Source organism: Hippopotamus amphibius, chromosome 4, assembly GCF_030028045.1.
Source record: "Hippopotamus amphibius kiboko isolate mHipAmp2 chromosome 4, mHipAmp2.hap2, whole genome shotgun sequence".
Taxonomy (NCBI): Eukaryota; Metazoa; Chordata; class Mammalia; order Artiodactyla; family Hippopotamidae; genus Hippopotamus; species Hippopotamus amphibius.
This window is the reverse complement of record NC_080189.1, coordinates 45,103,570-45,127,881: the sequence shown is the minus strand read 5'-3', so window position 1 is coordinate 45,127,881 and position 24,312 is coordinate 45,103,570. Positions and strand designations below refer to the sequence as shown.

The 24,312-nt window shown below is 34.9% G+C and overlaps 1 protein-coding gene and 1 non-coding gene across 11 annotated transcripts in view; both read left to right on the top strand.

Annotated features, from left to right (window-relative positions):
• BBS9 (Bardet-Biedl syndrome 9) overlaps window positions 1-24,312 on the top strand; it is a 452,928-nt gene that overhangs the window by 71,083 nt on the left and 357,533 nt on the right. The gene's annotated exons all lie outside the window — the stretch shown is intronic.
• LOC130852873 (small nucleolar RNA SNORD86) lies at window positions 9,487-9,572 on the top strand. The gene has a single exon (XR_009053576.1). It is a non-coding gene; the product is annotated as a small nucleolar RNA SNORD86 (small nucleolar RNA).

Genomic DNA, 24,312 nt, shown 5'->3' with positions numbered 1-24,312 from the left:
ACACATACAGCATCAAAAAAAAAAGAGGGATGAAATAAATTTCAAAAAGCTATGATGAGTAATAATACAGTATGCAGTTTGTTTAGAGTCCTTAAAACCTTCAATCTTTACTTAGTTGAAGCAATTAAAATAAAATAAATATTAATTTGAAATAAAAATCTTATAGTTGGATTCAATTATCTTTATTCAAATTCAGAAACTTTTCATTTCCTTTATTCTAGAAGATATACTCACAAAAGGAAGAGGGAGAAGTTTTGTGTATCTTTAAGTCTCTTGTTTTGAGGTTGTACTTGATTTTGGGTTGGGGTATGCTGAGGGCGGTGAGGACAGAGAATTAAAATTGAGAATGAAAGAAAAGTTAGGCTTTATTTTTAAAACTGTTTTAAAGAAGTAAGTAGTTTAGATGCTTGGAAAATTGGAATTAGTGAGTCCTGCAAAGGAAACTGGAATAACTTTTTGAATTAAAATTAATTACTTGTCTTTAGGATTTTGACTTGTAATTTAAACATAAGAGATTTATTTTGTCTACATCAGGGTTTCTTACCCTTGGCACTGTTGACATTTTGGTCTGGATAATGCTTTGTTGTGGAGGCTGCCTGGTTCTGTTGCAGGATGTTTAGCAGCAATCCCTGTCTCTACCCATTAGATACCAGTAGCACCCTCCCCCACCCAGTGTGACAACCACTTGGGGGACAAAATCACCTCCGCTGCTCTCATTATAGGATTAATATTAACAAAAATTAAGGACTGTATTTTACATATAACTTATACACCTCATTTCTTCTCCTATTACAGCTGTTAGGTCTGAATCAGAATTTAATATGTGTCTCTTTTGAACAAACCATGAAAAGTCATAAATTCATAGATTAGCCCTTTGGTACTACACATTTTTTTTTTTGGAAGGAGTTACCAATACCAAGCTTTCTGATTTATGTTTCATACTCAAATGTTTTAATTATTGCTTTAAAATTACTTCTGTTTTAAATTATAAAGGCCACATATAATTTGCACAAACTTTGGAAAAATACAGGAAATTATTCAGAAGGAAATTTAAATTACCTTTAATCTTAAAATTTAGACAAAAACAGAAATACGTGAACTTGTAAATCAAGTATTGATGAAAATGCACTGTGATTTTGGTGAACATTTAGAGACACTAGATTACAATAGAGTCCTCCCTTTTGGGGTTAAAAATGGCAACGACTGTAAACAATTCTTGATTTTTTTAAGAAATAAAGGTGCTGAGCTCACCAGTATTTTCACTTAGCTTAATTTTGACTGAATTGTATAAATAATTGTGATAGCATTATGTATGAGGATATCTGAGAGATTATAAAAGTTTTGTTTATGAATGAATTATCCATTTGAGAGGTTAACAGTAATTTCCTCATATGTGTGTAAAGTACCTTCTTATATAACACTTTAAAGCTTTCAACTGTTCATATATACTATATAGCCTAGGTGTATATGTTTATAAATGTGTGTATATATCTATATGTATTTGTATCTGTTTCTAATTTTATAAACAATAAAATCTAGGTTTGAACAGAAGCCATAGTCTTTGCTATATAATTGAAAAAACATGTGTTTCCATGTAGGCAAACCTAAGAAAAGTAGTAACTCTCAAACAATTCATCTATTTAGAAAATGCTTTCAGGACTTTATGTGTTAAATCCATAATTCTATTACAGTTATTGAATTTTGTAACGAGAAGCATTTGTTCATTGACTTAAACTTTAACAGAATTTAACAATTAGAAATTAGAATGATGCATGCCGTGTGTATTGGAGAAATAGAGGAGATTGAGAAATGAGACATTGTCTGGAAAACTGAAATAATCTTATAGGTGAAATCTGAATCTTGGCGTTGATAATTTAGGTGGTTATTGATGATGCTGAAATATTAATTTATTTTTGTTTGTATTATTTTCTTTTAGAATGTACCATAGCAGTTTTGACTGATTTCAATTAGTTAGTAAAATGTTACCAAGTTGCAAATACATTTTTATAAATTACAAATGATCTGTTCAGAATATTATTTATTTTATCTAGGAGAGGGGCAGTTTTCATTTTTAACTTTTTGCTTTCTCATTTTGGAGTCATTAGAGATTTATTGACTAATGGCTTATTTTATTTTATGTGATATTAAAGCATATGAACTTTCTATAAGGAGGAACAGCATTGTGTTTCATACGTTAATTTATGTTTTTGTTAGACCAATCATTTTTTTTTTTAAATAAAAGCTACTCAGATTGTATAACTGGCATCCCAAAATATGAAGTCAGTAAAAAGCTATTAAAATATCTTGGAGAGTGTGTTTGATTTAAGAGGGAAAAAACAAGGCAACGGCAGATGTTGTTTCTTTTTCTTGTGTTAAAGATATCTTCTAATAAAGGCTATTAACTTTGAAATATTTATTTTCTCTCCAAATGCTAAGAAAAACATATTTTGATTGCAGGTTATGGTTATGTGTCTGTTACTGTGCCAGTTTCCTTCACATGTTTCCGTTTAATTCTTTTTTTTTTTTAATTAATTTATTTATTGGCTGTATTGGGTCTTCGCTGCTACACACGAGCTTTCTCTACTTGTGAGAGCGGGGGCTACTCTTTGTTGGGGGTGTGCGGGCTTCTTTTTTTTTTTTTTTTATTATTATTTTATTTTATTTTTTTGGGGGGGTACACCAGGTTCAATCAACTGTTTTTATACACATATCCCCATATTCCCTCCCTTCCTTGACGCCCCCCCCGATTCCCCCCCACCCTCCCTGCCCCATGTGCGGGCTTCTTATTGCAGTAGCTTCTCTTGTTGTGGAGCATGGGCTCTAGGCACGCTGGCTTCAGTAGTTGTGGCACACGGGCATAGTTGCTCCGCGGCATGTGGAATCTTCCCAGCTCAGGGCTTGAAACTGTGTCCCCTGCACTGGCAGACAGATTCTTAACCACTGCACCACCAAGGAAGCCCTCTGTTTAATTCTTGAAAAAACCTGTGAAGTAGATATTCCCATTCTACAGATTAGGAAATTGACAGTCAGAATTCTGTATAGTTACATATATTTATATATATATATAGGTATATATGTGTATGTGTATATACCTATACTTATATATACATATACATATATACACACATATATATTAAAAGATTTGAAAATTTCAAGGCTTAAATCTCATAATGGTAATCTCAAGGGAATAGAGAAAAATAAAGTTTTTGGGAAATACTGATGTTTTTCAACATTCATTGTATCATCAGATGAATTTTTTTGCATGGACAATAATAGAAGTCATGGTTTTATTATGTAATCTCATTTTTTTCCTCCTTGACTTTGTCATTGCTGATATATTTTGGTTTTAAATTTGACATGTGACAAGTATATTTTAATATTTTGTTAGAGGAATGCCATCATGTAAGGAATTTTATCTGTTATCTCAGAACATGGACATTTTACTTTTGAAAAGTATATTTTACTTTTTTGGGAAATAAGAATTTTGCATTTGGTGGCATTGGATAGTTTGTGGACTCACTTGTTTTTCTGCATGAGAATATCTATTTTTCTATTCTCCTTTCCTCTTTCTTTCTTTAAGACAGGTTTCAGATCTGAGGTCTTTTGAAAATCCGCTTGAGGTAGGTCATGAAGGACTTGACTTTTTCTTCAGCAGGAGGTGGCAATCTTAGTACATTTACTTCTAATTAAAACCAGAACCCAGTGTTTCACTAGGGAATTTATTATTACTTTCAAGCAATGAGTATTTTGAACTTGGGAGTGGAGTTTTCTCTTATAAAGCTTAAGGTGCATTAGGGCCTCAGGATTTAAAAAAATTGTTGACTGCCCATAGTGCATTAAAAAGGTTAAAAGTCATCATTTTAATAGTTAGTTTTGTGGCATTCTCTTTCATTATAATGCTTGTTTTATGGGTTTTATAAAGGTGCATTAAAATGCCACAGCTTCTGTTAGAATGATGTTAAATTAAGTTCTTGGCTTCACTGGCAGCTTTTTTGTCCTTTACAAAATTGATTGGCCTTTTAAAGTTATACACATGACTGAAGATGGAAATTTTTGTGCACTGGCAGATGCAAAGCAACTGAGGTTGTGTGTACATATACAGGAATGAAGTAGGAAGTGAAGTAGAAGGTGAAGTAGAAAAGTGAAGGTGCTTACCTGGGCAATTCAGGTTCTTAACTAACTTTACCTGAAATACTTGGCTATTTTCTCTTGTCATATATTTTTCACTTTACTTTGTGTGACTAGAAACTGTATTAACAATTATTTATTCATAAACTTTAGATATATAGCTCTTTGTAAAGAAACCGCTTTAAGAATTTTTTTCCTTATTACTCTACTACCATATTAATTGTTTACAGATTAGAGAATTCAGTTAAATGAATAAAAAATAATTATACAGTGGGTTACTGTTAAATTTTATGACTAATTGTGATCAGTGACTTTTGTATATTCATTTATATATACATATATACTTTAAACAAAATGGGTAATAGTATTCATTCCTGGCCATTTTGCCTTATAAATTGTGACTGTCTTTCCATGTTAATGAGTATAAATCTACTTCATCATTTTTAATGGCATAGAATTTGTTTTATGCATACATGTAAGTTGACTGTTGAACAACATGGGTTTGAACTACGTGGGTCCATTTATACTTGGAGTGTATTTAATGAATACATACTGTAGTACTACATGATTCTAGGTTGGTTGAATCTGCTCATGTGGAACCATGAATATAGAGGATTGATTGTAAAATTATACTTGGAGTTTAGACTGTGTGGAGGGTCAGCGCCACAACCCCTGTTTGTGTCTAAGGGTCAACAGTACATCATAATTAATTTCTGTTGGTACATACACTACCTAATGCTTTTAATATTTTTTTATAAATCATTGAATGTATTTGTAATTCTTTATATATTTATTAAAAACATAAATACGTCCTTATTTTTAAAAAAAGAATAAAAGTCCCTTGGTTATTTCCTTACTGCCTATGAAATTTCACTCTTCTCTCAAGGTAAGTTGCTTGGTGAACAACCTTGCACTTGCGTACATTATTCAATGCATTTATAAACATATTTGGTTTTATTTTATTTTGTTTCATGTCAATGGTATCACTCTCTATATTTTCATCTACAACTTGCTCATTTCATTTACAGGGATGTGTTTCTATGTCCAAACATATAGACTTACCTCATTCTTGTATGGGCTTCATAGAATTCTATATGTGGATGTTTCATAATTTATTTAGCCATGGAGATTGCATCCAAAATTTACTATTGTGGGCAGTCTCTTTTTGCATTGGCTCACTCTTCTTTGATATACAACCCCAGAGTAAAGCTCACAGGCGACTATTCCATTGGACTGACTGTGGCATGTATCTTATTATTTATGTTTTATTATACTTAGGAGTACAGTTGTACTTGTTGATCTTATGATGGAGAATAGAGGCAGTTGGCTAAACGTTCTAGAAAATTTGAAGTTTGATCAAATAAGTTGAGCACAGGAGTTTCCTCACTTCTGGTACTACAGTTATCTCAGTACATTCTTTAACAGTGATTTTAATTAACCTTCTCACTGAAAGCCCATTTGAGTAATGGAAGAGTTCCAGAAAGCTACTGAAGAAAACCCATGGCTATTAGCAGGAATGAAAAATCAATAAGATTTAGTCAGACAAATATTTTTTGAATGCTTATTATTCCTTCCCCAAGGATCTTTCCACATGGCTGGAGAGATGAGAGTAACATACATCAATCTGATAATGATACTGAACAACAGAAGTCATTGTGTAACATTTTCTGCTGATTAATTTTGAACCCAGTCTGGGAGCTGGTGGACTTGAGCCACAGGTATTCTACTCTTGATGGCCTTTAAAGTCTTTATCATCTTCTAGAGAAATAACATTGTTATAACCTGTTTCTGACTTTTATTGGATTTTTACTGTGTGAAAATAAATTGATAAAGATTCCAAATATATCAGGTATTTCTAGGTAGGCTACTCAGTAATTACTGTTTATTCAAACTCTTATCCTGGTGAAGATCAAGATCAGTCAGAATCTGGCATTTTCGTGGCCCAGATGACATTTTATTTTACTTTATTTTTTTATAAATTTATTCATTTATTGACTGCATTGGATCTTCATTGCGGCACTTGGGCTTTCTCTACTTGTGGCGAGTGAGGGCTACTCTTTGTTGCGGTGTGCAGGCTTCTCATTGTGGTGGCTTCTCTTGTTGCAGAGCATGGGCTCTAGGTGTGCAGGCTTCAGTACTTGTGGCACACGGGCTCAGTAGTTGTGGTGCACGGGCCTAGTTGCTCCCCGGCATGTGGGATCTTCCCAGACCAGGGATCAAATCCGTGTCCCCTGCATTGGCAGGCAGATTATTAACCACTGTGCCACCAGGGAAGTCCCTCAGATGACATTTTATTATCGGTAGAAACAGGGCTTCCTTAGAAGTTGTATCAGTTACTTTATGATGAGGTGAACGCATGGTGTCTCTGTTCTCTCCTCACTTTTCTTCCCTTCTCCCTCATCCTTAAGAATAGAGAGATATTTCATGTACAGATGGCATTGTTTTATTTCATGAGATAAGAACAACCTGTTTGGAATAGACGTCTTTGTCTACTTCTGGAAAGAAGACTATAAATCAGCAATTTTAAAATTTAGGTCATCATTTTGCCAAAAGTGTTCTAACATATTTGCCTTCTTGCCAAGATTCAATTTCTTTGTTTTGTAATGTGATTTTTAAAAATGTTTGCTTGAACTTTGATCTTTATGCCCCATGGCAGAGCCAATCATTGATGGGGCCTGAGCTTCAGGAGTGGTAGGAAGTTTGATGGATACCTACTCCTTCCATTAAAAAAAATTTTTTTAAGTAACATGTTCATTTTGGAAACTTTGGATGAGGTTTATATGAGAAGGGAAATAAAATAATCTCTACTCGAAACTAAGAACTAACTAATCATTATGACTATTCTAGTGTATTTATTTTGCCTTTTTATTTTGACATAAAACCAGATTCATATTGCATTTACTCTTTTAAGGTATTTTTCTCACTTAACAATATTACAAACATTTACCAAATCAGCATTCTACTGGAATATGATTCTAAATGATTACAGAGAATTCTATGATTTACCACTTTTAGTGGAATCATTGCTAATATTTTGCTTTAAAAATACTATGGTCATTCTAAAACTTGTATGGAACCACAGAAGACCCCAAGTAGTCAAAGCAATCTTGAGAAAAAAAGAACAGAGCTGAAGAAATCATACTTCTTGATTTCAAACTACATTACAAACCTATAGCAATCAAAACAATATGGTATTGGCATAAAAACAGGTACATAAATCAATGGGGCAGAATAGAGAGCTCAGAAATTAATTTATAACAAAGGAACCAAGAATATACAATGAGGAAATGATGGTGCTGGAAAAACTGGATTGCTACATATGAAAGAATGAAACTGGATCCTTATCTTATACCGTACACAAAAATCAACTCCAAATGGATGAAAGACTTAAATGTAAGACCTGAAACCATAAAACCCCTAGAAGAAAACGTGGAGGGTAAGCTTCTTGACATTGATCATGGCAATGATTTCTTGGATTTCACACTGAAAGCAAAGGCAACAAAGAAAAAATAAACAAGTGGCATATAACAGTGTATAAGTTTAAAGCATACAGCATAAATGATCTGACTTACAGTATATTGTGAAATGATTACCACAGTAAGTTTAGTTAACATCCATCATATGATGCAAAAAAATATATATATTTCCTTGTGATGAGAACTCTTAGGATCTACTCTCCTAACAACTCTCAAATATTATATCAATAAAACTGGAAAGAATAAAAAAGAGAACATTTTTTTAGCACCACAAAAAAATCAAAAGAGAAATAGAAATACTATAAATTTTATACCCACAGAAAAATTGCCTGATGATCAAAATTGAGTAGCAAGGAGTAGCTAGCATACTTTTTCTTATTGAGAAAATGATGACCATTCAGATTTGTCATTTCTATCAGATTTTTGATAAATTATTTGGAAAGAAAAGTGAGTGGGGCCAAAAGGGACCTTTTCTTTGACTATATCGTTATAATTATTGTAACAAAAATGTATTCATGAGATTACTTGCAAATCTTAAAATAAATAATCACCGCCTAAAAAAACCCTCAAACCCTCCCCCCACCCCAAAACCAAGTGGGACTACATCAAACTAAAAGCTTCTATACAGCAAGGGAAACCATCAACAAAATGAAAAGGCAGCCTATGGAATGGGAGAAAATATTTGCAGATCATATGTCTGATAAAGAATTAATATCCAAAATACAGAAAGGACTTGTTTAACTCAATAGAAAAAAACCCCAACCAATCCAATTTAAACATGGGCAGAGGAATTGAATAGACATTTTCTCAACGAAGATACCCAGATGGCCAACAAGTACATGAAAATGTGCTCAATAATACTAATTATCAGGAAAATGCAAATCAAAACCACAATGAGATATTGTCTCACACCTGTTAGAATGGCTATCATGAAAAAGACAAGAAATAACAAGTGTTAGTGAGGATGTGGAGAAAGGGGAACCCTTATTCATTGTTGATGGGAATGTAAATTGGTGCAGCTACTATGGAAAACAGTATGGAGGTTCCTCAAACTATTAAAAATGGAACTACCATATGATCCAGCGATCCTACTTCTGGGTATATATCTAAAGGAAATGAAAGCAGGAGTTCAAAGAGCTATCTGTACTCCTTTGTTCACTGCAGCATTATTCATAATAACCAAGGTATGGAGCAACTTAAGCATCCATCAATAGATGAATGGATAAAGGAGATGTGGTAGATACACATATAATGAAACATTATTCAGCTATGAGAAAGAAGGAAGTCCTGCCATTTGTGACAACAGGGATGGATGCTGAGGGCATTATGCTAAGTGAAATAAGCCAGACAAAGAAAAACAAAATGCTGCGTTTACTTATGTGGAATCTAAAGAAAAGCTAAACTCATAGAAACAAGACAGTAGAAATTCTAACAGACACTCACAGAGGTTCAAAATACTAGTAATTATGACCATTGTATTTAATCAATTTTCTTATTTTAATTTAGCTTTATTGAGGTATAATTGACCTATAAAATTGTAAGTGTACATTGTATTTAAAGTGTACATTGTGGTGATTTGATATATGTACATATTGTTTAAGGATTCTCCCGATTTAAAACACATCCCTCAACTCACATATTTATCTTTTTTTATTTTTTTTGGGTGAGGACGTGTAAGTTCTACTCTCTTAACATTTTAATTATAAAGTGCTATCAACTACGTTTTACATTAAATCCTCAGGCCTTATTCATTTCATAGTTGAAAATTTGTATCCTTTTACCAATCTCTCCCTATTTCCTTTATCCCTGCCTCCTGGCAGCTACTTTTCTACTAAAATCCTAAGACTTTTTATTTTTTCTTTCTAAAATCCTAAACTGGGGGACTCATGGTGATGGTTGACCAGGGCTCCCTAACCTATACAGGCCTCTGCTATGGGGGTGATGGCCAGTCCTGGTGTCTGAGTGATTCCCTGGGCCCAGCAAAGGGACCATATTTCCTGACCCCTGAAGACAAGGGCTAACACCCCGAAATATGGACCCATTTTCCACTCTACCTTCATTGGCCGAGCAGCTGCTAAGAACAAAGGCTGCATCTCCCGATACCTGGCAAACAAATGCAGTATTGCCTCATGAATTGATTGCTTCTCTGAGGTACCCACCAGTGTATTTGAGGAGAAGCTTCTAGAATAAGTTGAGGAGCAGCTGTCCTTCTGTGAGACTGGAGAGATTCCATGAAAGAATCTGGATGTCATGAAGGAGGCAATGGTTCAGAGGAAGTGGCTGCTGAGATTACTAGGAAGCTGGACAAACAGGAGAAGTAACGCTTGAAGAAAGAAAAGAAACAGTTGGCTGCAGTTTCTTGGCATCTTCAGAAAACAGCAGTAGTACTGCAGAGGGGTATGAGGAGACAAGTGAAAGACCCAAGAAGAAGAAAAAGCAAAAGCCCTAGGAGGCTCCTCAGAAGAATGAAATGGAAGACCTATCTGTCTCCTTCTCTAAACCTAAGAAAAAGAAATCTTTTTCCAAGGAGGAGCTGGTTGGTAGTGATCTTGAAGAGACAGCTGGCAGTGGACGTCTTCCCAAGAGGAAGAAATCTTTGCCCAAAGAGTAACCAGGAAACAAGAGTGTCCCCAAGAAAAAAGAGGAAATTTTCTTCCATGGAGGAGCCACTCAGCAGTGGACCTGAAGAGGCTGCTGCCTGCAAGAGCAGCAGCTCCAAGAAAAAAGAAAAAGCTATCCCAGGAAAATTAGAATGGACATATCCCATAACTTGCAGAAATATTTCCCAGTCCATCCCCTATAGCCTAATAAAAATAAAAACAAATTAAAAAAACCCTAAGACTAGATACTTGAGACAAAAAGCTTTTGATACACATTATAAATTGCTTTATGTCAGGGAGATGGGCCAAATATACCCTTTTCTCAGCTATGTGTAATATCTGTGCCAACATCATGTATTATCATTTTTTAAAAAGTTCAAAATCTCCGTTTAATGGGCAAAAGTGATATGTTATATTTTCATAATTTGAAATAGTAACAAAAAATATTTATTGGGCACTTGCTAGGTGCTACCACCTAAGACTAAGTATTTAACCTTAACTTTCCCATTTAATTCTCAAAGCAACCCTGTAAGTTAGGTCATTATTTTCATTTCACGCACAAGAAAATTTAGGCTTGGCAAGATTAAGCAGTTTGCCCAAGGTTGTGTCCTGTGAACGATAGGCTTTTAACTTTTAACTTTGTTCATTTACTTAATGGTACAAATACTTTAATTTTTTATGACGTTAAATGTTTCAATCTTTTTTGTTATGGCTTCTGATCTTTGTATCATTCTGATGAAGACCTGTCCTACACTATGATTCTAAAATATTTTCATATGTTTTCTTAACTTTTCTGGAATTTATTTTTAGATATCTTGTATAGTAGGGCTCTAATTTAATTTTTTTCCCAAATATATATCCTGTTGTCCAAGCACCATTTATGAATATTCTTTTTATAAGTTGAAATGCTAATTTTCTCATATACTAAATTCCTGTATAATCATTAATTTGCTCTTAGACTCTATTCCTTTTCCTTGATTCATTTGTCCATAAATAGTGTATCTATAAAGAATGCCAATACTGTATTTAAAAAAATTAATGTATAATATGTTTTGATATGTGGGAGGAGTAATCATTCTTTATTGGTCTTGTTTTTAAATATGTATAGGTTATTCTTGCTTTTTTTTCACTTTCAGGTTTGAAAAATAGTTTATTTGGTCCTTTTAAAAAAGCTGCTTGGTATGTAAAGCAATTATATTCCAATAAAAAAAATAAAAAAGCTGCTTGGTGATTGATAAAATCTTTTGTTTATATTTTTAATACCTGTTTTTATTTCTTTGAACGTAAAATATAGTACTTTTATCCTCTGTTGATAATTTCACTAAATGAAGTCTTTGCAGTTCCGATTCTGCTCTCTATTTTTTTTGCTATCTCTTGCTCATATTGCCTCCAATTCCTTGTGTATTGTGATTTTTGCCTGTGAGGTCATTTTCTTGAAACTTTATCCATGGGAACGATTGGTGTGTTCCTTCAAAGATTTGAACTTTCTTTTGTCAGGGGCTTGGTGGTACTTCTAACCCAGGGTCACTTTATACTAACTCCACAGATTGTGGCTTCTTGGGCAAGTCAGTAGAGTGAATTTGCTCTGAAAACCAACATTAAGATCAGCTTGGGGTTTGTGAATTCTTTTTTTGTTTTTTTTTTTTTTGTTTTTTTTTTTTTTTTTTATTTTGGGTTTGTGAATTCTTAGCAGAGATTTTTTTTTTTCCTTCATCTCATTCCAAGTTTTGAGATAGGCATTTTACTTTGCTTTCTCTTGGGCTTGGGAGTGGTAGGGGGAATGCTGTTTCTAAGTTCTCCTTTCACTAAGGGTAGAGCCCTTTGTGCCAGGGGAAGAAAGATAATGTGTAGAATCAATTGAATTTCCCTCTTAGAGTGGGCCCCAAGGTTTTTCTCCTTTACCATATGTCATTCTGAGACTAAGAAAACTGATGCTGAGGGTATATGGTTTAGGAGAATGCCCCAGGGGCTCTGTTTACCTTTGTGGGTTCTCACTTTCACTTAGTGTTTGCCTCCTGAATTTTATTTACCTTTTTTAAGGGGAGGCAGCATATTGAAGTACTCAAAATGCTGCTTTTAACAAAGAGTTTATTCAGTAATGTTTAGGGGGAGAATCAGAGTTTTATCTGCTGTTATCCTCATCTACTTATTTTATAATTTGTTTAGTTTTATTTACCTTTGCAAACAATCCTTTTGGAAATGACAAGAATAAATAAATTATCGCAAATAATTCACCAAGCAGCTATATCAAGTTTTGTCTGCCAAAGTGAAATATTTAACATTTTATATTTAAATCCGATGTTATTTATAAGCATACCAAGTGCATTTGTGATGTTAGGCATTGTGAAATTTGAAATCAGAAAGGAACTTAGAGAGCATGTCATTAAAGTATCTCTTTATGCATAGTTTTCAGCTGGAGCAGCAGACTGAAGATTAGAAGATGTATAGGGTTGAATTCTGCCTCTGCCATTTACCACCTGTGTGTCCTTAGCAAACTGTCAGACTTTCCTGAGCCTTAGGTCTCTCTGCAGTCAAATGAGAACAATAGTTCTTGATCTTCCCAAGTTACAGAATAGTTGCTGGAGTTAGATGTTAATAATATATGGGCCAGTGCTTGTAACCTGCTATTATTGTTAATTTTGAAGTCTTTAATTTGCTTCTATTAATCTCATAAGATTTCTACCTTTGTTCTATGTAACCTCTTGAAACCCACCTCATTTCTTTAGCCTTCTTTAATTTCTTTTTTGTTTGACATTCTAGCTCAGTTAACCTTTAGAGCATAGAGCAGACACCAAGAAATTTGAAAACTGGTTTGAAAAGATTTATTGAAATATACATGGAGTGTTATCTAGTTATGCATGTCTTTCACATTTATATCAGATGGAGCTATATTCCACTCTTTTAGGATAGAAAGTAAAACTAGTCTTTGATAGAGAATAGTAAAAGCCAATGTGATATCCAGTCAGTGTTGGCAAGATTTTTGAAGTCAGTTGCCTTTTGATAGGATTGATTCTTTGTCTACTTGTCAGCAGAGGGAGCCTTTGTCTTACTTTGGTGAGTTTGTAAAAAGCCAACATATTATGTTAAATGCTTGTTTTCTCACCTAACCTAGGCCTGAATAGGTTTTGGAACCAGTTTTTCCTTTCTTCTTATAGAGGGAAAACTTTTTGTGTTTGTTTTTTGAGTTTCCTTATACTAGTGGTATTTAAGCGCTGGTGTGGGGAGTTCTTTAAAAGTGGTTCACGCTGGGATAAACTAGTGGTTCTCAAATGATATGCCCCGTTAAAATTTTAAATGGTCTTAAGGTAATGAAAAAAAAATTAGCTAATGTAGTAAATTTTTCATAAAGCTAAATTGTTCAGTTAAAGTGCTATGCTTAGTACTAACATTTTCTACTTCCAACCTATTTGTTTTGCATTGTCTTTGTCAAAAATGTTAGTTGGTAATGATAGTCTTTATGTTTTTTTTTTTTTAAATCTCCTTATTGGGCAGTTTACAAGGTTGACAACCTATGATGTTCCTCAGTAGTTTCTGAAATTTTATAGATCAGTGAAATTTAAGAGCCTGGGATCACTGATTTAGCAAGTACTTTAGCAGATAAAGATTAGAACTTCTGAACTGTATGATTTCCAACTTCCTGGTCACCTTTTGTCCTGACTTTTCCTTGAGATGTTTACTTCCCTTTTATACCCAAAGAGTGAGACTTAATGACTTAATTACTGTATCTGATATTCAAGATGTAAGTGTAGGTACTAGGGAAAGTTGGTTTGATTATTTTTATAAGTGTGCTAAATTTGGACTTAAGATTGGCATGCATTGCCACCATGTTCCAGGTTCTAAGCTGGGCAGTTTGCATATACTTCCTTCTTTAATCTATACAGCAACCCAAATGGGATATAGAGATTGTGATAAGGTTTATTTTGTATGTGAAGGAACAGAGGGAATGAAATTAAACAAAGTAGCCAAAGTCACATATCTAGAATGTGTCAGAGCAGGATTCAAAACATAACCATGTTGTCTTTTTGATTCAAAATAATTGCTCTTTCCACTGTGTATTAATACTTTATACTACATTTGATACTTTTCTATGTTTGCTCAATTTGTTCTTTTATGATATACCATCCTGCTTTAAGAACAAGGAATAGGACTTCCCTGGTGGCGCAGTGGTTACGAATCCGCCTGCCAATGCAGGGGATATGGGTTTGATCCCTGCTCTGGGAAGATCCCACATGCTGCGGAGCAACTAAGTCCATGGGCCACAACTACTGGGCCTGCGCTCTAGAGCCTGTGAGCCACAACTATTGAGCCTGTGTGCTGCAACTACTGAAGCCCATGCACCTAGAGCCTGTGCACTGCAACGAGAAGCCCCTGATCGCCACAAATAGAGAAAGCCCGTGTGCAGCAACGAAGACCCAACACAGCCAAAAATAAACATTAAAAAAAAAAAGAGAGAAAAGAACGAGGAATAGCCAGAGAGTATCCTATTCAGTATGCTTTTTTGGGGTACTTTTCTTGCTGGTAATAATCCTTTGTTTCATATTACCCAGAGAAAGACTTTGTACCCAGGACTCAAAAAATTACTAAAGCTTTAAGACTTAATCTGTGTATGTTTTTGAAGTTAGAGTTTTATGAAATACTGATGGATTTAAAGATCATTCTGTTTCTTTAGTATCCTCTTTGGGCTTCCACAATTTATTCTTTATGGTTAAGTGATTCCCATCTCATTTATATATTTTCCTTTTGCCATCCTCCCTCAGCCCACCTTTATTTCCTGTGTCTTTCCATTAGGCTTTATCTTTCTTAAGAGCAGAGTTATCCTTCACTTTTCCTTCTCTTCTTAGTATTTCCTAGTGTATCTGATGTTGCACATACAATGAATACTTTGTCTTTTGGCATAGTACTAAGCCCTGAAATAATTTAGAATTTCAATTTATTAAGTGTCACCTATTAAAACTAATTGTTTCAGGGCCTTTTCCATACAACTTTTACTTTGCTGCTATTCATTCATTCATTCAATAAATATTTATTGATCTCTAGTGTATACTAGGGACTATTTGGGGTGGGAAGGTGTGGTGAATGAAGCTTAATGCCAGATCTCAAGGGGTTTTCATGTGAATGTGGTGATACTGTTAAATATCTTGGCCCACTTGATGATCATTGGCATCCTGGTACTTAGTTTGACATGGTTTTCTACTTTCATGAGGGTTCAGTTGACTTGAACAGGTATTTTTGGAGCACCGACATATAAGGGACCATACTCAGTGCTGTGAGCCAGACAATGAAAACAAAATTGACTTACGTTCAGGGATTTTATGCTTCATTGATGGCAGTAGAGGAGGGGAGAGAGAGATGCCAAATTTAGCTGTATCACCAGGAAAAATATTGTCAGTACTAATAGGCAGTGATGCAGAATGTACTAAGAAAGAGTAGAGGGAGAATGAGTTATTTATGCCTAAAGGGGATTGGAGAAAGCTTCAAAGTGGTGGGGTTGGATCCTGGGGATGGAGGATATGTAGAAGGATTTTATGAGGTTAAGATGGGGGAATGGTACCTGACGTGAATTGAACTAGAGTAACAAACACATAAGGGCATTTAGGGCAAGCTTATGTTACCTGGAGTATTTAGTGGTTGCAACTGGATGAGAGGGAGTAGTCAAAATTCATTTAGCAGATACATTAAAGAGTTCTTTGGATATCCTGCATATTAATTTCTACTTATTTCTGGAGACACTGGTGTACCTTTGAAGTTTCTGAGTGGGTTGATAACATGATTGCATCTGCATATTAAGATGATTACTTTGGTGTATTTTTATGACTTTTATTCAAGGTATGGTATTTTAACTGCTTCATTTAGAAGAATCCAAGGACATTTAATAGACCCAACGATGGTTAAGTGGCACATCAAACTTTGTGATAAGAATTGACAGTTCAGGAAACTTAAAGTTGTTGTCATTATCCCAAACTCACTTTGGTTTGCCTTGTAGAATTGTATGAGTTTAGATGAAGTTGAACCTCAACTGAGAATTTCTTGACTTTATTTTTTCTACAACCTAATTTAATTGTTTATAGTGAATTCAGTGTAGACTATATTCCTTCTTTCCTTATTCTTATTCCTTCTTTTTCTTATTCCTTCCTTCTTATACTGATGATTTTAGCATTGAGAGTTACCAATATGTAAAAAGCAAATATTTAGTTTCTGGAGTTATTGCTTTATGGGACTGATAATATTGCAAATGAAGAATATTTGTACAAAATGAAGAGGTATTTAATTTTTTTCTTTTTTAAAATATTGTTTGGGGAGAGTTTTCTGGGTTTCTTATAATGGCTGGCTATTACCTTGAGAAATTTATCTCACTTTGAAACCAGTTATTTAAAAAAATATATTCCCAACATTATACTCACCTTTTAAGAATTTTCCTTTTGGATGAGAGAAAAGAAAGGAATGCTAATAAATAATGGGCTCTGCTGAATGATATCATCTGTCTATGTCACTCAGGGTCATCCTACAAGAAGCATCAATAAAAGAGAGGCAGGGTTGGGGGTAGGGGAAGAATATGGATATCTGTGTGTTGGGGAAGGGTGTAGAGGCAGAGACAGCTCATTTCCAGATAGGGCTTTCTGACACATTCATAATGTACTTCTTTAGCGATTTCAATAGTTATCATGTTAGAGAAATTGCTGTCTTGAGGAGAGTAAACTTAAAAATAGACAGAAAATCATCTTGAATAGACAGCAGTTCACAAAGACCTAGGTTTTGAGAGATTTTCCACAGTTCTTGAAGTCTTAAAAATCCTTTGCTTTGGCAAAAAGGGTGAATTTCTGATTTGGTGTGTGCTCCTTCCCATATTAAATTTTATCCTTTTTGGTCTGAAGGGTTTTTTTCCTCGCAGTTTTAAGTTTTTCACATAATTTGGTCTGTAAGGAAACTGGTAATCCAGTAATATGAATTACTTACCATTTATTGAAAGCTTATTAGGTACCAGCCAGTAAGCATTTTATTGTATTTTATCATTATAAGAGCATCATACAGTCTTCTCATATGATTACTTTATAGATGAGGAAACCTGATAGAGCTTTCAGGGCTAAAATAAGGTTGCAGCAAAGCTGGACTTAAGTTGTGGCTTTGCCATCAGTTCTGATGAGCATGCCTGCCATCTTCATCAGCAGAATCTCCCTCCAATCAATGCCCTCCCTCAATATTTACTGGTTTTATTCCTCTTCAGACATGGCTCTCTTGTAACCCTGTAATCCAAGTCTCTGAGTGGTGTGCCTTCTGCTTTTGCTTCTCTGAATGTCTGGCAAACTCTTTCTCAGCCTGAAAAAGCCAAGTGTTATTTCTGTTCTGAAACTTTTCTTGATTCTTCCAGATACTGTTAGTCATGCTTCCATAGCCTTTTAAATTATTTTAGTATGCCTCTTTTCTTACATTGTTATAACTCCGTATTCACTGAACTTTCTGAGGGTAGTGACTATCTCTCCTAACACATATTGGGTACAGTGAATGTTTGTGGAATTTGTTGAATGAATGTGAATTCTGGAGAATGTTTTCAAACCTTTCATGATCATTACATTTAACAAAGTACTTCACCCAGCATTTTGTGGATGCAAGTGATAATATAATGCTTAGGGCCTTCTTTTAAACTTTAACATTGCATTCATATTGGATCTATCACATGTAATGCTAATTTAATGAATGGTTGTAATTTCTTTATAATATGTTGTTAACCTTGTTCACAGATTAGGGGGGGAAATTGTGATAAATAGCTTGGTGGAACACACACTAGTGGTCTTTGTAAGACTATTAAAGTTCCTATTAAAATGAGACACATTAAAATGTCAAAAGGCAAGTTCATAGGAAGAGTTAGTATGTAGACCCAATTTTTATTTTCTTGAGTCTTAAAGTAATTAGTCTCATGAAGTTATTTATTGGGGTAACACTTGAATAATAGTTGAGAATTTGTGTAATTTTTCACTGGTACATATGTAAAAATATTAGCCATTTAGGTCAACACATGTATCCTATTTGTTGATTTCCTCTGTTTTCTTAGGACTTTAAATAAATAAATAAATATTTATTTATTTCTAAGATTTTAAACTTAGAATCTGCTTGAATTATTATTAGATACTAATTACTTTTTCAATGCTCAAATAAAAAAGAATATGAGAGAGAGAGCAATAAGAAAGAAGTTAGCTATTCTTTTCTGCAGTTAATCACCAACTATTAATTATTAAGCATAGCCAAATAGTAGCATGTATCTCAAAACAATGGTGATAGTTTTATTTCTATAATGATATGAGTGAAAAGCACAGAAATGATATTTAATGGCAAATTTACAATCCTGCAAGCTCTAGAAATCCATCTACCATTTGCTTTTAAGTCAATATCTGTTGAAATCCTATTCTGAACATTTTTATGTCCTTGCTTATGGAAAACATGTTGTATTATTTTTGAGTTAAGTTTGAAATAAAGATTAATAAATTAGTGTTTCAGTTTTTCTGTAACAACAACAACAAAACCTTTTCTCGTGCACGCATAAAGTGAGCGGAAGTTCCGCAGACTTTTAGACTCTTCTATTCTTATGTATCAGTCTCTTGATGTTTCCTGTCTGCCTCTTTGACTACCTATACAGCTGTTTTTCATGTGTTTTTTCAGACTTGGAGAAAGACCAAGTATTTTTGACAGCTGCACGCTGAACTGCAATATATGCTTGACCACAGGTCACGTTTGCATTTCTTCGCTTGTGTTTTTACTCAATGTGTAAAAGAAATATGAGCATAGAGAGATTCAGAAAGCATGTAGCATGCTGAGTAATGGTAGTCTTCTTTCATGTATGCCATTCCACTTGCTCTGCTACATAGATTCCAGGGGAGGAAAAAGATAGCAGAGAAATGGAGGAAATGGTATTCAGAATTACACTCTGTGGGACCCTTGTTGCTATAATAATGAATGCTGGAAAATGCTCTGGATCATGCATGGTGGAGAGAACTGAGTGTGGACACACACACACACACACACACGCTGCTACAGGCCGTTTTAGTGAATAAACTATAATTTAGTAAAGAAAACTGTTAATCTAGCATTCAATTAAACATGTAATTGATTACCAGTTTATGCATCATGTTAAAGCTTTAACACCAGGAAATGAGACACTTTTTAATAAATATTCATTTCATGAGGCTGCCATAAAGGAACTTTCCTGCCCCCACCCACGCATCCCCACAAGCACAATATTTTTTGACTTTGAAAATGAAAAATACTGATTTCCAAAGCTCTTTCAAAATGATTTTGGTAGGTCCTTTGTCAGTTTGTTCCTAGATCTTGCAAATAGTATTTCAAATCACAGTGCTTATTTTTCTCTTATCATGGTTAAGATTAGTGAGATAAATATTCAGATTTTAAATTCTGATGAAATCTCCACCCTTCCTAATTATTTCATCTTTAAAAGATATTTTTCCCCTGTATTGTTTAGGCATAACTTTTGAGGAGGCATCCCTTAGATATTGTCATCTTTTCAATCTGTTGCTTTTACATTTCATACCCTGTTGGTAAAACTTGATCCATTGCATTGGATCAAGTCTAACTGCCTCTGTATCTTTTTCTAATATGTTCTTTTTCTCTTGCAAAAATTTACTCTGCTTTTACCTTTGATCCCTTTTCGTCCTACCTATCCTTCTCAGTCTAGGCATCCTTCTCAGTTGAGATACAGGTAGGATACATCCTACTTGTATCCTACCTCTATCATGAAATCTTTCCCAGGAAGTTCACTGTAATGAAGCTCTTTGATTTTCTATAGTACTTAGTCTTTTTCACATCATTTAGATTTTATATACTAACTTTATGTTATTTTAAAAAATGGATCCAGTGCAGTATAATGGAGTCAAATTCTGATTTGAGTACTAGCTGTCATTTTCTAATTCTTTGGCATTAGACACATTATTTAAGCTCTGTGGGTTTCAGTCTTCTTATGTGTAAAATGGGACTATTGTTATTAAAGATTGTAGCTATATGTTGGGTAAATGTTTAGCACAAAGGCAGGAATATAGCAGGTGCTCAGTAAATGGCAGTAGTAGTTATTTGCTGTTGTTCTATATTTCTTACAGATCCTAATATAATACTGAGCATGTGGTAAAGACTCTTTGAGTAAGGTTCATGGCTAGGTCATTTAAATAGCTCCTGAAATCCCATCATTTTTACGAAGGCTTCCTGTTGGCTCTGTTCTATTAGAACTACAAAACTTTCATGGCTTCTCTGGACTGTTCTTTTTGTTCCCGTTATTGGTAAGGGGAGCCTTTGGTATGTATTTTGAGGTGGCTTCCAAAACAGTGATTTGAAGGATTTATTTATTAATTTTTGAGTAATGTTTTGGATTGATCCCTACATTTTTCTAAACATCAGTGGCCAACATTGTAATAAAGAAAGCATTTTTCGTGTACTTAAAATGCAGTATGTGAAACACATAGAATAAAGTCTCAGCCAATTTGAGCTGCAGATAAATTATTTTGCCTAGCTTACTTCAGTTCAACAGACATTTATTAATGTTTCTCCTATTTGCCAGGCATTTTCTAATTGTTGGATTTACAAAGATGAGTAAGATATACCTTCCTACCTTTGAGTTTAATCTAGGGTTAATGAGAGACACAAACAGATAATTTCATTCAGTGATTAGTTGTATGATGGAGGTGAGGATGGGGCTCTGCAGGATCACAGATGGAGGATAATTGAAGGGAAAGAGAAGATTTCTGGGAAGACGTGAACTTCAGGCCTGTGATGTCTCTCAGAGGACAAATGGGTTGATCACTTGATTCAGGGACGCAGACCCAACTCAGCTTCAATATTTATGAGAATTTATTGCCTGTGAAGTTCACGGATAGGTTTGGCTCCAAGTGAGGCTTGATGCACTGGCTCAAACAGTGTCTTCCATGGCCTTCTCTTAACTGCACCCTTTTGAAAGCCAAATGGCTTCCGTGATTCCAGACCTTATCCTCCTCACATATTACTCCCCAGTGGGAAGAGTAAGGTTTTCTTTAGTTTCAGCTCAGTTTAGGGGTTTAGTTTCTTTCATTGGCTGTAAATTATAACCATCCCTTAACTAATCACTGTGACTAGTGGGATACTAATTAGTTTACATAAGTCAGGGCCTACCTACCCTCAAGTTTAGAATGAAGTCAGTCTCATTCAAGCCTCATGGCTAAAGATGGGAGGAGAAGGGAATGGATGACAAGGAGGCATCCAGCAAATGTCCACTATCCCAGGGGAAGACAAGTGTAAGAATTTTTTTGGAAAGGTAATAATATAAGCAAAAGCAAAGAAGTATGCACCATCACAATGTATGTGGGAAACAGCAAGTAGTTAAATATTAATACAACATGTAGTATGAGACAGAAAATAATTATAAAATAATAATGCGATGCAGTATTTAACGCCTGCTGAATCTAGTTTCTGTACCTTAATTTAATTCTCTCAAGAGCTAACTAAGGTAGGTACACGATCTTGCAGATAAGGAAACTTGAGCCCAAACTCACAGCTGATTAATTGGTCGAGCTGGACTCAAATTCAGATTATCTGACTCTAGGGGCAGCCCATGTAGACACTACAGTATATTAAGTACTCTCCTCTATATTGCTAGAGTTTCAGGAAATAAGACTTCATATATCATGATAAGGAGCCAAGTTTTCTCTGGGGCTCAAGTTTTCTTCAAGCTCTAGCTCTTTGTCATACTGTGAGAAAGTAGTAGTTCTCAAACTTTAGCATGCATCAGATAGCCTTTAGGGCTTGTTAAAACCTAGGCTTGCTGGGCCGTAACATCATAGTTTTTTTTTTTTTAAGCTCTTTATTGGAATATAATTGCTTTACACTGTTGTGCCAATTTTTGAGGTACACCAAAGTGAGTGAGCTGTATTTATACATATATCCCCTCCCTCTATTTATACATATATCCCCTCCCTCCTGCAACTCCCTCCCACCCTCCCTGTCCTGGCCCTCTAAGTTATCACCCGTCATCGAGTTTATCTCCCTATGTTATGCAGGAACGTCTCACTGGCTATCTATTTTACATTTGGTAGTGTATATATGTCAGTGCTACTCTCTTACTTCGTCCCAGCTTCCCCCCTCCCCACTGTGTCCTCAAGTCCGTTCTTTACATCTGCATCTTTATTCTTGCCCTGGATTCATCAGTACCATTTAACGTCATAGTTTTTTATTCCATAGATGTAGAATGGGACCCTAGGATTTGCATTTCTAAGAATTTCCTAGACAGTGCTGATGCTGGTGGTCTGGGAGGCACACTGTGAGGACCACTTCTTTAAGGTCTTTGGGAGACTGGAAGATTTGTGGTTCAGTAACATTCAACATATTGAGATGAACTCAAATTTTATTGGTATTTCTGCTTGAAAGTATACATGCCTTGACCTCACATTCTTTAATAATACAGAGAGTATATTTTGGTTACAGTAATATCCTTCCCTATAGGTCAAGGTCATTGCATGTGTTTCATTGATTGTATTTCTGTCTCTGATTCTTGACTTATTAAGATTAAATTTATTGCTTTCCTCTGAGGTCCTGCTCAATTTAATGCTCAATTCCCTCCTTGATGGTTAAAGTGCATTTGTATACAAAAGGAATATATTTGAACACTTTGTTTATATTTTTTATTGTGGAAAAATTTAAATATCAGAACAAGTAACATGAATGTGCACATTTCCACCATTTAGAGTCAATAGTTGTAAATGTATATACATGTGTATACAATGTATACACACTTTTTTTTTTTGGTGGGTGAAGCATTTGAAAGTAAGTTACAGATCTTGTGACACTTCACTCAAAGCTACTGCAGCACACATCTCCAAATAAGAACATTCTCTTATGTAATCACAATACCATGATCACATGTAAGGAAATTAACAATAATTCCTAATGTTATCTAACATGCAGTCATATTCCAATTTCCCCAGTTGTCCCAATGTCTTCTACATCTGGTTGTTTTTTGGTACCAGGATCCAATCAAGTGAAATTAAATTTTAAGCGTCAGCAAAGCTGGATGGATCTTTATGCTCAGATAAGTTCTGTGTTATTTAAGTAACAAGTTTGATTGCTTTAATAAAGACCAAACTTAATTAAGGAAGATGTTTATTTCTGTCGATTTAACCACCTGGAGATAAAGTGGTCCAGGACTGGTAGGCAGCTCTGTTGTTCTCAAAATGTGGCTTCTATCTGAGGCCAAGATAGCTGTTCCAGCCTACTATCATGCTGGGAAGAGGGGAAGGGAGTGCGTACTCAGTGCTTTTAAGGGTATGTCTGGATGTTGCACATATCACCCTGCTCCCATCTCATTGGTGAGACAGTAATCATATGATGTATCTGTCATAGAGACCTGGAAATACAGGCTTTATTCTGTCTGAATGGCCATATGTCTAGTGATAATTCAAGTACCAAAAGAAAGAATGGCTCTTTTTATTTTTTTTTAATTATTATTTTTTTGGGGGGTACACCAAGTTCAATCATCTGTTTTTATACACATATCCCCGTATTCCCTCCCTTCCTTGACTCCCCCCCCCTCGAGTCCCCCCCACCCTCCCTGCCCCAGTCCTCTAAGGCATCTTCCATCCTCGAGTTGGACTCCCTTTGTTATACAACAACTTCCCACTGACTATCTATTTTACAGTTGGTAGTATATATATGTCTGTGCTACTCTCTCGCTTCATCTCAGTTTCCCCTTCACCCCCCGCCCCCTCCCATACCTCGAGTTCTCCAGTTCATTCTCTGTATCTGCGGCCTTGTTCTTGTCACTGAGTTCATCAGTACCATTTTTAGATTCTGTATATGTGAGTTAGCATACAATATTTGTCCTTCTCTTTCTGAATTATTTCACTCTGTATGACAGATTGTAGTTCTATCCACCTCATTACATATAGCTCCATCTCATCCCTTTTTATAGCTGAGTAATATTCCATTGTGTATATATGCCACATCTTGTTTATCCATTCATTTGTTGATGGGCATTTAGGTTGCTTCCATGTCCTGGCTATTGTAAATAGTGCTGCAATAAACATTATGGTACAAGTTTCTTTTGGGATTATGGTTTTCTTTGGGTATATGCCCAGTAGTGGGAT